Raw genomic sequence first — 13,151 nt, 5'->3', positions numbered from 1 at the left:
ATGACTCAGTTCATTTGATCAAAGGCATGATTGCATGCTGCCTTTTGAACTTTGTCAGTTTTAAATGCTTTCTGCAGTCAAATGACAGCAGAGATGACATCGCTCTTAAAACAAATTAAGATTGAAATTGTGGTAATTTCAAAGGACCAGACTTCACAGGTAGCTGTGCAAAATGCAAGGGTTAGCATGACTTGCAAAGTTAATTGGGAAAGCTGTCTCTCTAACTCATTGCTTACTGAGAATATTCCCTTTACTCAACAGCACAGAACAGACTCCTGTGAGCCAAATAGTTTAATGGACCCTGGGCAACCTGAGAAAGATTTCTGAAGGGGACATTTCAAAGGGAGTTAAGAAGAACTGCATGAGGAACGCACAGAGTGATTTAGCAGATGGTCCAGTGTGTGCAGGTGGCTATGGGAAAGGGTAAAGTGCAGAAGATATGTGCATGAAATTGCTTAGTTCTGAGTTGCTTTAAAGTTCTGAATATTTTAACCTCATATAACAAAATATATGACATCTATTAAAATAATTACTGTGTTGCGACTTAAGCAATCATCTTACATATAAGGCTAAATTTTTCTCTTCTGGTTTAACCCAAAATACAAGAACTGATTTACGCTACATATCAAGGAAATTCAGGGTCAGGTATTACTCAAACAAACACAGTAACAGGTTGTACACTGCACATCTCAGGGCAATTACCAGATGCCATGTGCTCTTCTGTTCTGTGCAACTTGGCTCATCATGTAGCGGTTATAATTACAAGTCACTGAGGCACGAAGATGTGGTATAAAATGAAAAAATCCAGACAGCAATGAGGATCAGGAACTTACCCCTTGTTTTATAAGTTTCTGAGCTTGTGAATATTCAGCAGCAAGGCATAGGGACCAAGAGGACAAGACAGTCTAATGGATTCTCTTCCCAAATGTAGTACAGAACAGCAGACCTTCAACATTTTCTTCCTTCATTTTCTGCAGCATTTTGCTCCCAGCAGTAGTCCATAATACCAGCGCATTTCACATGCAACAACAGCCTCGTATGGGTTACCCCTTCCACCATCCACATCATACCTGCACCCCCTGTAGCCCAGTTGGTGCTGGGATCCCAGGTAGTATCTCCACAGCTACTGAGGCCCCGTGTTCAGACATAGAAAATGCAGCATATCCAGACTATGAGATGATAGCTATGTGCCAAGACACTCTCTGTTGTCCCTGCTCCTCTAAATTACTTCTTCATATCCATAATTAAGATAATTGCCATATTGCTAAACACTCATTTAGTGAGGGATGCAGCACACTTGTTGGCTGTTGCTACTGCAGACTTCTGATGCATAGCTTTATGTCTGAAATAAACATAATTAGAAGCTTCCCTAAATACCTTCCCAGACTTACAGTTCAATTTTTATTGAATGGCTCAAATTAGTACAAAATACACACAGGAACAGAAGTCCCAACCGTAAACTTGACTGTTCCTGAGAGATTGCAAAGACCTTTATTGTTTGCTAGTGCCGTAGAAGGGAGATGCAGTCTTCTCTTTGAACTGTCTCCTAAACAGCAGCCAAGCAGCAAGAGGCTTTGTATCATTAAAGGCCCTGTATTTGATGGTTCTTGAGCGACTTACTAAAAAGATACACTACAAAAAAAAGTCAGTAGCAACAAAATTTATTCCAGTCGTGAAATTCTGCAACAGAATGGAAAATGGATTTGAGAAATCAAAAAACTGTATCAGGTGCGACACGGATAATTATCAAGACAGACTTTTTAGAGGAATGCACTTTCCTCCCTAACACTCAGTGCAGCAAAACAATCCACTAGCAGCTGGACTGGCATTCCTGGGAATTAAATAATGCTGACTTTCCTCAATGAAATGTGTTGTGTATTTGCCTTCTGTTTTGAGCGCCTAGGGCATGCAATCTCTTTTGAAAGCTTTTCTCTCTAACCAGGAAAACTAGAAATAACTTTATTTGTCTTTTAATGTAGGTTCTGATTCTGTTGCACCTTCTAGTTATCAGCAGGTGAGGAGTGAAATTAAATCAAATGTTTGGAAATTTATTGTAAATTGGGAGCTCACATCTCTGAATACGCAAAGGATAGATTTTGAAAACATGATGTGTTGCTCTTATAAATGGTCACTGATTCCTGTTTCTGGTAGATAGGTATGAATCTTTAAAATAGAGTTCTGGAGTCATATACTTAATTTTGTTTCATTTAGAAAGGAATTTATGAGAAGTGCATAGAATTGGTTACACAAGAATGCAAGGGCTGAAAGAAAGAGGGAATTAAGTTGTTTTTAAAAAAGCCCAAGAAGGAGTCTGGCTGATGTGCATCACCAGAGGACAAGTTAAGCTAAGATTATCCCTGATGTTACATTAACCTGAGCTCAGACTCATTTTTCCTATCGCAAATCCTGGGGCAGAACTCGCCCCCACAACAGCATATCCCAGGATGGGGCTGTTTGCAGAGCTCTGCATGCTAGTGCCTGTCTGAGTAGGTCACTTGCTCGACCACCACAGGATCCACCACTTTCTCACAAATGTAAAATTTGTACTCGCCACACCGTTCAGCATCTATGTTTGCACCCTGAAGCCACACACAATCTAGGAAAGGACTCGAGCTGGCTCTTTGGATCTCAAACCTGTGAAAAAACAGCAGAGATATTCATCACCCCATGGAAAAAGTCCCAGGCTGATATAATTCCTGACCACTGCTACCCATCTGACCCACCACAGCATACAAGCTCTCTGATGGGGCTTGTCTAGGTTGATAAGCAAGAGAGGGATGGGTAAACAGTCTGCAAGGCAGGGGTGTGAGAGACTGAAATGTCCTATGACTGTCTCAAAGCTTGTTTGTATCTGTCTGTGCAAACCTCCAAGAGAAGCTGCTGCAGCCTGTGAATTGGTCTGGGGGTTGTCGCCCAGAGGAGTGGGAGTGTATTGAAGGATGCACCACCCCACTTCCTTGCGGTTGCATTGTCCGGACTCTTTAGACAAGCCTCAAAGGGGCAGAAGTGTGCTGAGTTGCCCCATCCTGCAGCCATTTGTGGCTCTATTGTGTAGGCCAGACCCCATACATGCATGGCTAATGAACTGACAAGAGGCAAACGTTCCTGCCCTGAAGCCAGATGCAACAAAACTTGCTGGACCAGAGAAAAAAAAAACTAAAGGTGAGCAGATATATCAATCAGCGGATGCGATGAACTTAAAAAGGCAGCAGAAAATTTTGTCATTGTGCATCTACCATTGAAGCTTGATTTGTGTGCACCCACCACCGAAGAACTGAAGACTGAGGACCAACGGGACGCCGCTGGATCCATGGTGGTGACTATTCTTGCAGCCCTATCCTGCATCCTTGCTTTCGTTCTGTCTTTTCCTTCCATTCTGTCCTATCGCTACCTCTTCACTTCTTTAATAATAAAAAACCTGGTTTGGGTATACGGTATTTGACCTCGTTTGTGTCTTAATCTTGCTCTTGGGTTAGTATCGAAACCTGCCCCGACATTGGATCGGGACAAGGGGGACAGGTGACTACTGAGTGGCAGTTAAAGGTTGCTGCTTCTGGCTCATAACAAATAGGCATGGATGTGGTCTGCTCCTATCCGTGCAGTGACTCACAGGTCAGGGGAGAAAGCAGATCCATCCTCCCACAGCCAGGGCCCCTCAGCTCCGCTGCGAGACAGCCCAATCCAGAAAGAGGAAGAACTGTAAGACTGTGCCGATCGCATTACGAAGTCCTGTACAGAAATAAATGCAAAGCCTGTGAATCACATCCCTGCTTCACTCGTAAGAGCCTATAATTTGGAAAAGGAGAGAGGCAAATGAAAGCAACCTGCTCACACCTGGTTTCATAAGTGAATATGGGCAGTGCCTCCTACTCCTGGCAGCCAGTGCTGTTGTGGAGATAAGGAAAATGAACCTGCTGAGAGCTTTCAGTAGCTCTCATCTAAAATGACAATTGAGATAACCAAAGCCTGAAAATTAGCTGGGTAATGGGCATAGGATAATGGCTTTCTTCCAACACCCTGGTTCAATAAGTCAAGCAGGAAAAGGCCTTTGCATCACTTGATATCATTGTACTCAGAAAATTCAAAATACAGACAATAAAACCACAGAGTTCAAGACATATTCTCATTGCCATTAAGGGAAGAAGGGTAGAAATTCCTTCACAGTGAAGAGCTCTTCTGGCCATGCTTTATCTGCTGCTTCATCTACAACTTAGGAGTCAGAAAAAGATACGGATCCTCTTCTGCTCATGTGGGAGAAGAGGCCAGGGAGCAGGCCAGAATGCTGAGATTTCTAGTTGTGGACAGCAAGAAGCTGAAGGCCAGGCTTCTGACGTTTGCTAAACAGTTTGCTCCAGCAAACTAACAAAAGAGTTGCCAACAAGTACTAACTCAGTTATATTTGCCCTGAGGTGGGATGAGGATCTAGATGTAGACCCAAGCTGGAGTGTCTCAGTTAACTCCCCTGAGGTCAGCAGGGATGCACCAGGGAGGGTGCAGCCACAGTCTAGGTAGAGGGGCTCCAAAGGGGCATGGACAGGTTTCTCCACTCAGTCCAGCACACGCACGCCACAGCATACTGCACCAGTGGAAGGATGGAGTGACTGTTCAGACCACAGTAAAATGCAGAGTGTATAATTAGAGAGAGAGAAAAAAATAATCTTTACCAGCTCTTCCTTACTCTCTATCTTAAGAAGTCTGGACTCCAGAGCAGAGCATTGAGCCTTGCTTTCTTGCCAAGTTTTCCATTCCTTTGAAAAATGGTAGCAGTTCTCCCCATACTGTATCCAGTTCTCAGGACAAGGAATGCATTTATGTCCTTGAAAACAAAAGAGGACCTGATCAGGTTTGTCAGTGACGGTAGTGTCTAGTGATCTAGTGGATCCCTGCAGGATCACTACAGCAGTGCAGAATCTCTCTATCACAGAGGAGCAACAAATCCTCCTTCATTCTGCAGCTAAATTCATGTCTTCATTGAAGACTTAATAAACTCAGTTGCCAGAAGACCAGGAGAAAACATTTCTAAAAGAAAATCAGAAAAAAATTACATTTTTTTAATGTGACCAACAAACCTGAGGGTTCTAGTAAAACACAAATAGAGGAAATTTTGGAAGGTTGAGCTATGTTCACAGAGACATGGATCTCTCTGGATGTAAAAGGAAACCTAGACTTTCAGTCATATGGGTACATCTCCATTCATGTGAACTTACTTTTAACTTCTTGTTAACATCAGGGCCAGCCCTTTCCTGCTATATGCTTTACAATGCAATTTATACTTTAACTTTTCTGGTAGCATTTCATACTTGCTGTGGATTCAGTGTGCAGACATCAGACAGTGACGGCCAGACAAAGTGAAAGATAATGAGCCCATTGCTGTTAAAGAAAATACCTTTCTGACAGCTGCACCTTCACTCTTTTCTGCCACATTATTCTGTTAGCTGCCTGTTGGGACCCTGAATAATACTGAAGCCAGAAAGTACTCAAAATACTGGGTTTTTCTTTCATTCTTGCACTATTTGGGGAACTCCATTTCTCGTTGGAGACTGATATAATCACAAGCAGCAAAAAGACCTGCCAGATAAAATATTTTGGAGATTCCTGGGAACTGGGTCCCAACTACTGGGTGAATCATATTCATTGCTCTATAGTTCACATAACCATTTTATAGTGTAACAAGCCAGTGCCAGCTGGGAATGCCAGGACTTAATGCTGGATGGCAACAGATAGCACAGCACAGTGCACTTGACTCTTACAACTAGCTTCTGGTTTGTGCTAAATTCAAATGTAGACATTTACAAAGAAAATAACCTTCCCACTCTTTTGTATGACGTTAATTTATTACGACTCTCTTCCCTCTGCTACATGATACTCTAGCATATTCAGCTCACCTATCATTAAAGTTTCACACCACTATTTTGCACAAGAAAAAAACCACCCTCATCATATAGTCTGTAAACTGTCAGTGATTACAGTGATTACAATCCCATTTGGTACAGAGCAGCAGTTTTTCCACTGCTGCATCCACTACCGTATAACAGAATGAAGCTTAAGGAGTCAAAGCATTACAGACAATTAAAGCCAGCAGGAATTTTCCATGAAAATTTTTGTACTGTAATTCACTGAAACTGACTGTGAAAGAGAGAATGGTAACATCAGTGAGCTCATCTATTAGAAACACATTTAAAAAAAAAAAAAAAAAGGTGTCATCATCACGGTATTTTCTGAATTAAAGTGTTTGGTTTAGGTTATAAAACAGCTCCATTACAAAAATTCAATAAACATACTTCAAAAAGACTGATACTTCAAAAAGACTGATACTTAAAATTTAACAAATTATCAAAATGGAAACACAGCCTTTTGATTGACCCAGTTGAAATTGTTTTTCAAATTAAATAACTCAGGGCAATTTTAGAGATTTTGATTTTTCCTTCCCATATGATTGATAGAAAAAAAATAAATGTCTGGCTACCATAATGTGATGGAACCACCATCTTCCCACCACTATGTACCTCTGGAGGTGGCAAGTTGCTTTACAGTCTCTGTCAAGTTCAAATTCTGAGCCTGGAGGAGCTCCAGCTGCTGGTTGAGGCTTTCCATAATTGCCTTTTGCAGGGTGAAGTTTTCATCCCTTTCACGCACAAAGTGGCAGACCAGGATGACTTGAACCACAGCGAAACAAGAATGAAATTGTTTCATTATTATTAAAGCTAAACTGCTCAGTGCGACCTGAATAAACTTACCAAAGACACACATACCTCCCCATGACTGAATATACTTGACCTACACACAGTTTGTGCACACCTATGAGCAAGACCTGATACATCCCAGTTTCAAAGACTGGGAGATCTCTTGAGTGGGTAAACTCTTCCAGCAAGGGGCACTTTTTTGCCTCATTAATCCCCTAGGCTAACCCTTTTCCTTAACTAGTTTCCTAGCTAGACTTTTAGGTCTTCATACTGAACTTGGAGCACCCCTTCTGTGACCATACTTACACTTGGCAGCCAAGACCCCTGCAGCTACCACAAAACTTAGGCAGAAGACCCCAAGCGCCACTGTATCCAGTCGCCAACAGGAAGATGGACTGGGGGAATCTGAGATAGACAAAAAGAAGGAAAAGCAGCAAAAACAGGAACCTCTCATCTTTGTATCTGCAGCTCCTACATTGCACAAGACAACACGGCCAGTAGTCTGCCCAGTGAATTGCTGGGTTTCGGACCGGTATGTGGTATTACATTATGAAAATTGTCCTGCTATTTGGCTCCATGGCCTGTCCTCCTTAGGATTTGAGGGCTGGGAACTGATCAGGCCATGGAGACTAGCTTAGCCAGGAGCTTTTAAGAGAAAATGAATTGGGCAAATAAAGCTGAACAGCACAGAATTTCATATGTGAGGAAAGAACATCAAGGAAGTATTTGTGCTTACAACATGGCTGAAAGTTTCATATGCATCCAAGTATTGGGGTATTTTCACTTTTGAGTGCCTAACCTGCCAAATTGGGAATTAATTCACCTTTTCAGAAAATAACCTCAGAAACAGTCACCAATGAACACCAGGTCCCTGTAAAATAATCTGAAATTAGGGCATACAGATGTGAACAAGACCACATAGCTGCAGTTGCACATAAACACGGTCTCACACCTGGAAATGCACACACCCATTCTTGCAATGTGGGCGGACGTAAACACCCATGTGAATTCACACAGAGCCCCAAAACACAGAGGAAAGGATTGCTTCCAGTTTAAGACTTCTGTGTTCTTTTATTAGGCTCCAGTATGAAATTTCCATGGGAATATTTATGTTGAAGTCACCAACAGAAATAACTGACATATCAACCTGTGGTATTTCTGCCTTTTTTCCCCCATGATCCCTAACTCTTTACCCAAACAGTTGAGAAGAACTCTACTAAATTACTGGGAGCTAAGCTTCAGGCTCTGAGTATAAAACTCAAGGACTCCTCAAAAAGTGAGAATGAGATAATCAACTGTCTAGCCAATAAGGGGAGGAAATTTCCTTCAGAAATAGCTGTTTAATCTATTACATTATTATCAAATTTCTCAAGTTTATCTCCACACGTTTAGTCAGGCTGGAACATAACATCTCCTAGGTTTACCACCACCTTTCATACTGAGCAATTCTAAAGCACTAATGCATAGTTTGAATAATATAGATTTGTGATCAGCCACATTCTTCCTTTCCTCTGTGAAGCTATGCAGCATAATCTTTATGATTTTTAAGTACAAAAAGGTATTTGTCCATATATTCCTTCCCTTGAGAGAAAGCACACTTTTCCCCTAGCATTTACTTCATTCAGTTAGTCAGATTTAAATAAGTAAAGCTGAAAAATTTTTGTAAGGTCCTTTAGGCAGATTACTTCACTAATTTCCAGAAGCTGACACTTAATGTCTAACTGGAACATGTTTATTTTTACTTAACTGCACCCCACATCCTTCATTATATCTCTCCTCTCAAATCCAAACATTTTTTCCACATTCTCCACCCTTCCATTCTTTTTAATCTCCTGCCTTCTTTCTTTTCTCCTCCCAATTTCTTAGAAGATTTGAGTCCAAAGGGCTCCCAGAAGCCAAGATGCTTCTTGGTAGGTGACATTCCCCTCTGAGTGTCACATAAAAAATGTTCTCCAAGGTGAGAGTTTGCCTTGGAGAGAATCGACCCCCAACACCACCCACTACCTTTCGCTCCGGCAGTCTGGAGCTCCTGGTCCTGGGATTTTTTCAGTGTCACGAACCTCAGGTCTGCGTATGTCACTTCTTCACTTGTCATTTCTGGCAAGGTTACAAAAGAGTCCAAAAGTTTGGTTGCTCCCACAGGAGAAACAGGGATAAGGTTTTGGCTGGGATCAAATGAACAGTCTGTGTCACTGGGAGTTAACAGAGTGATTCATGCAGAAGTCAGAAGGGTTTTTTGGTTCATGCTAAAGGATTTCATGACACAGCGATACTGGGGGTTGCTTGCATGCAGCAGAGTCTCATAATAGTATTTAAATCTCCTCTCTGTGTGCAAAAATGCAATGGGGCATGGAAACGTCACAGTTCGCAGTTCCTGGAACGGATGCATAGAGTTACCCAGTTTGGGGGTACATCCTTTCTGTAGAAACAAAAAGAATGAAAAAGAAAGGTGAAGAGGAAATTACATTAATTTTGGATTGTCTAAACAATACCTTGAAGTTTTTCAGCAGCAGGGGGGGTTCTTTCCTGGCTTTATTATACAGTGATGAATATTCAGTAAATTCAGCCAGAAGGGCTCCTCAATCTCTCAAATGTCACAGAAGCACTGGAGGTAAAATGAAGTGAGAAATATACTCATCCCTTTTGCTTATTGCCTGTAAGCACACCGAGCTTGTCCCGATGGAGTATCACATTGACTTGTCACAGCCATTGCACATTCCTAGGGCGCAAATAAATTAATCCAGGTTTCCCAGCTGCCGTTCCAGGTATGTCTGCACTGTAAAAGGGAAAGAGCCAAAGAAATCTGCTGAACTAAGGGGGAGTCTGGGTAGAAAATTCATGTATCAGACTATGATGCTGTGCTCCTGGACTAGCTTTGGGCTGGAAGCAGTCTAGGCACAGTCACGTTTGGCAATCACTGCCTTTCAGCAAGAGTGATTAACAGAGCACAGCAGCGTGCCATTGCGCTAGGGCTGCTGCTGCATCCAAGGAGGGGTCACCTCTCAGCTTGAGCACCTGCACCATGCTCTCTCAAACGCTAGGAATAAGATGGAGAAACTTAACTGGTCCTATGTTTTCTGGTATTTCTAGGTCTGCTGGCAAAATGGCAGGAATTTTCAGTTTTATTTCATGTGGCTCTGCTGCGCATAGCCCAAGAACCGCTGGTCTCACCAGCTGTTAACTCAGGAACAAGGATGAGCACCAGGTAGCACAGAATGCTACCCCCCAGCACTGCGTCTCACCGGGGGCTTTGCCAACCCCAGGCTGCTGGAGATCAAAGCTCCCTGGGTACATGGCAGAAGGCATTTTTATCTTACAGCAAAAAATTTGAGCACGGTGACTTAGACTCCAGCATCTGGGCAGAAATGTGTAGACAGAAAAAAATGTTAATTTCCAGGAGTGTCTTTGATACAAGGAAATGATCGCCTACTTTGCAACTTACTTACTTATAGCAACTTATAATGATTTCTGAATATTGCTTAATAATCCTGCTTGCCCTGACTGTTCTGTGGAAGCTTGCCAAGGGCTACTGTGTTCATCAAAACAAAGCAGTTTTCTGTGGAAACTTACCAAGAAAAAAAATAAGAGATATGTCCTTGGAAAGCAGATGTGTTCTAGCAAGTTTAGTCTTTGTAATGGATAGATAGCCATATATGGGTGGTAGAAATTAATATACTGGAGCTTTTAGATAAGATAGAGATGGTAAACCAGCTGGAACAACTCTTGTTATTCAAGAAATTGGCTAAGAGAATCTGCGCATGCTCCGGGGAAAAAACAAGGTGAGAAAGACTGTGAGCCTTCCTCCAACAGACCCCAAAGACAACCACTTTGAGGCAATGCGCAGGTGCAAAGAGAACATAAACTGCTGACACCAGCCTCCAGAACTAACCCAGCCTTACTCATGCATATCTATGTTGTGTTATGTAATCAATGAATATGTATATCCACACTCTATAAGTTTTTGGTAAAACGTGCTGTGGGTGTGCAAGCTTTGTGGAGAAATCCCCTTGCACCACGGCATCAGAGTAAACATTCCTGCTGTATAACTCTCTCTGAATTGTAGAGTCTGTTTCTGCGAATCACCTTACCCTGTCTCTAATGAGCTGCTGCTTTCGAACCCTCTGTCACATTTTCTGTCAAGGGTAGGTAACAGCCCTTATGTCCTCAGTGGAAAGAGCATGAAATGTGGAAGGGAAGTGTTTGCTTCTTTACGCGCAGTTTCTTAAAAAATGATCTGGTTTTGTTCTACAAGCAATGGACTCTTTTTGGATTATCATCTTTCAGTGTAAAATACATGAAAGCTTTGATAATGTCTTACTACACCTGCAAAACAGGGGTCCTTGTGAGCCCCAAATGTATTCCCATATTTACATTTCTAAATGCCCATAGGCAAGTATTGGGTATGACGAATCAAGCTGGGTCTAGTGGAATATTCATTTGAAGAGTAACAAGGAACAAGCAGCAATTTCTCAACAACTTCTAAGAGCAGTACAACAGCATTTCTTCAGCTCATTAAGAAGCTTTACTCCCAGTTAAGATCATGCTACCTAGGAAATAAAAGTTAGAACAGCCGTAAGATGCATCCCTTGATACAACCAGAACAGGGAAGCAGATAGGACAGAAGTATTTTCTGTCCATACCACAATCTGCTTTCTCTGGCATCCAAGGAAGGGTACGCTTAAATCATATTGCTTTCTGTGGAATGGACCCTTTGATTTTAAACAATCACAAGGAACAGAAAGATGTCAATGATGGGATATTTTTGTTCATTTTAGCAGTTCTGTGTTTGATCACATTTTTAAAATCTTTTAAAAGGTGGCAAGGGGAAAATATGAAAAAGTCACTACAGTGTAACATAAACCAAATAAAACTAAAATATTGAGATAATTGAGGCAAAATACCAAGAACATGTGGAGAAATTTAAATCACTGTTGAATGACAGGCTAGCAGGGCCATAGGTGGATTACTGGAATCACAGTATTAATGGCAATGCCATAAAAATAGAAAAAAAAAAAAAAAGTGATCAATAAGTTTCAGCAAGAATGAGTCATGATATGCTTTTGGAGGGGTCACTGTTTTGTGTCACACTGCTGCTTTTTCTTTAGAGAAATTTTTTATCACTTTATCTGATATTTGATCATTGTAGAATTTGAAATTCTCATGAGCCTGAATTTCAGCTAAAAACCAAGTGATAATCTATTATCACACTGATAGTAAAAAGCCCCTGAAAAACATCGGTAATTTGCACTTGTTTTCCACATTGAATTCCACCAGTTTTAAAAGTTGTATGTACACAAAAGGCTATTTTACAGTTCTGTTGGGTCTTTTCCTCTAAAACTCCTATAATACACAAAAGAATTTAAGGAGAGACAAAAAGAATATTGGACAATTCCCATGTAAATATAAAACCAATAGCTCATGCTTCTATGTTTCTTATTTGTCTATCAGGACTCAGAAACCTTCTTCCAACAGTAGACTAGGATGGATGGATGGATGGATAGATAGATAGATAGATAGATAGATAGATAGATAGATAGACAGACCGACCGACCGACCTATGCTAAGGCATGTTCATACTGCACCACTACTTTTATAATTATAGAATGGTAAATGGTTTTTAGCCTGCCTTGGGAGAACACATTATGTTCATGAATCCATTGGTTCTGCTCTGCAACTCTAATATGCATCACTGAGGCTAATGATTCACCAGTTTAATGTGAATGCATTGTGATTGCAACATGGGGCAACAAGTTTCTCTAGTTGCTAGCCTGCCCTTAACATATATTTATGCACCAGTCCCAGGTGGTTCCCAAACACAAATAGTAACACATTATTGAGGGTATTTTTTCTATCATCTCAGCTATTCAAAAGAGAAAGAGAAGGTGAACACAATTATATGCCTGTAATAACATTCTGAATAGCCACAGGCAGTAACAGAAATCTAAAGCAGTTTTACAAGAGAGAGAAAATTAGTGGCTTGTTGAATGGAACCTCCAAATTTAACCAGCTGCAGGACAAATAGTATCCAGGATAGGAGAATCAACATGTATTCCCTGTGATGCAAAATATTTGGGGGGACTGGGCTGGCCATGCAGGAAGTTCAGGAGTGGGACCAGTGAGTGAGCAGAATGTCAGCTGCAGGACTGCCAGGTAGGAGGGATGGTGGCAGAGCCTTAAAATGGGAGATGGGAGATACAAAAGGTATTGCATATGCATATATGTGTGTGTGTGTATACACACATACACATATAACTATACATATCTAAAATGCTTTATATAATTATTATATTGCAAGTGCTTTCACTTCAGCAGGAACATCTCACTTGTAACATACACTCTGGATGTTGATCATATGGCTAAAGTCAATAGATTGAATCCACAGAGGTAGGACAGTATGACTGCAAGAGCAGAAAAGGTACTGGAGAAGGGAGAGGAATCTGAACTCCGTTTAAAAAGGTCAATAATGTG

Source organism: Strix aluco, chromosome 5 (assembly GCF_031877795.1).
Source record: "Strix aluco isolate bStrAlu1 chromosome 5, bStrAlu1.hap1, whole genome shotgun sequence".
Lineage (NCBI taxonomy): Eukaryota > Metazoa > Chordata > Aves > Strigiformes > Strigidae > Strix > Strix aluco.
Note: the sequence above shows the minus strand (reverse complement) of the source record.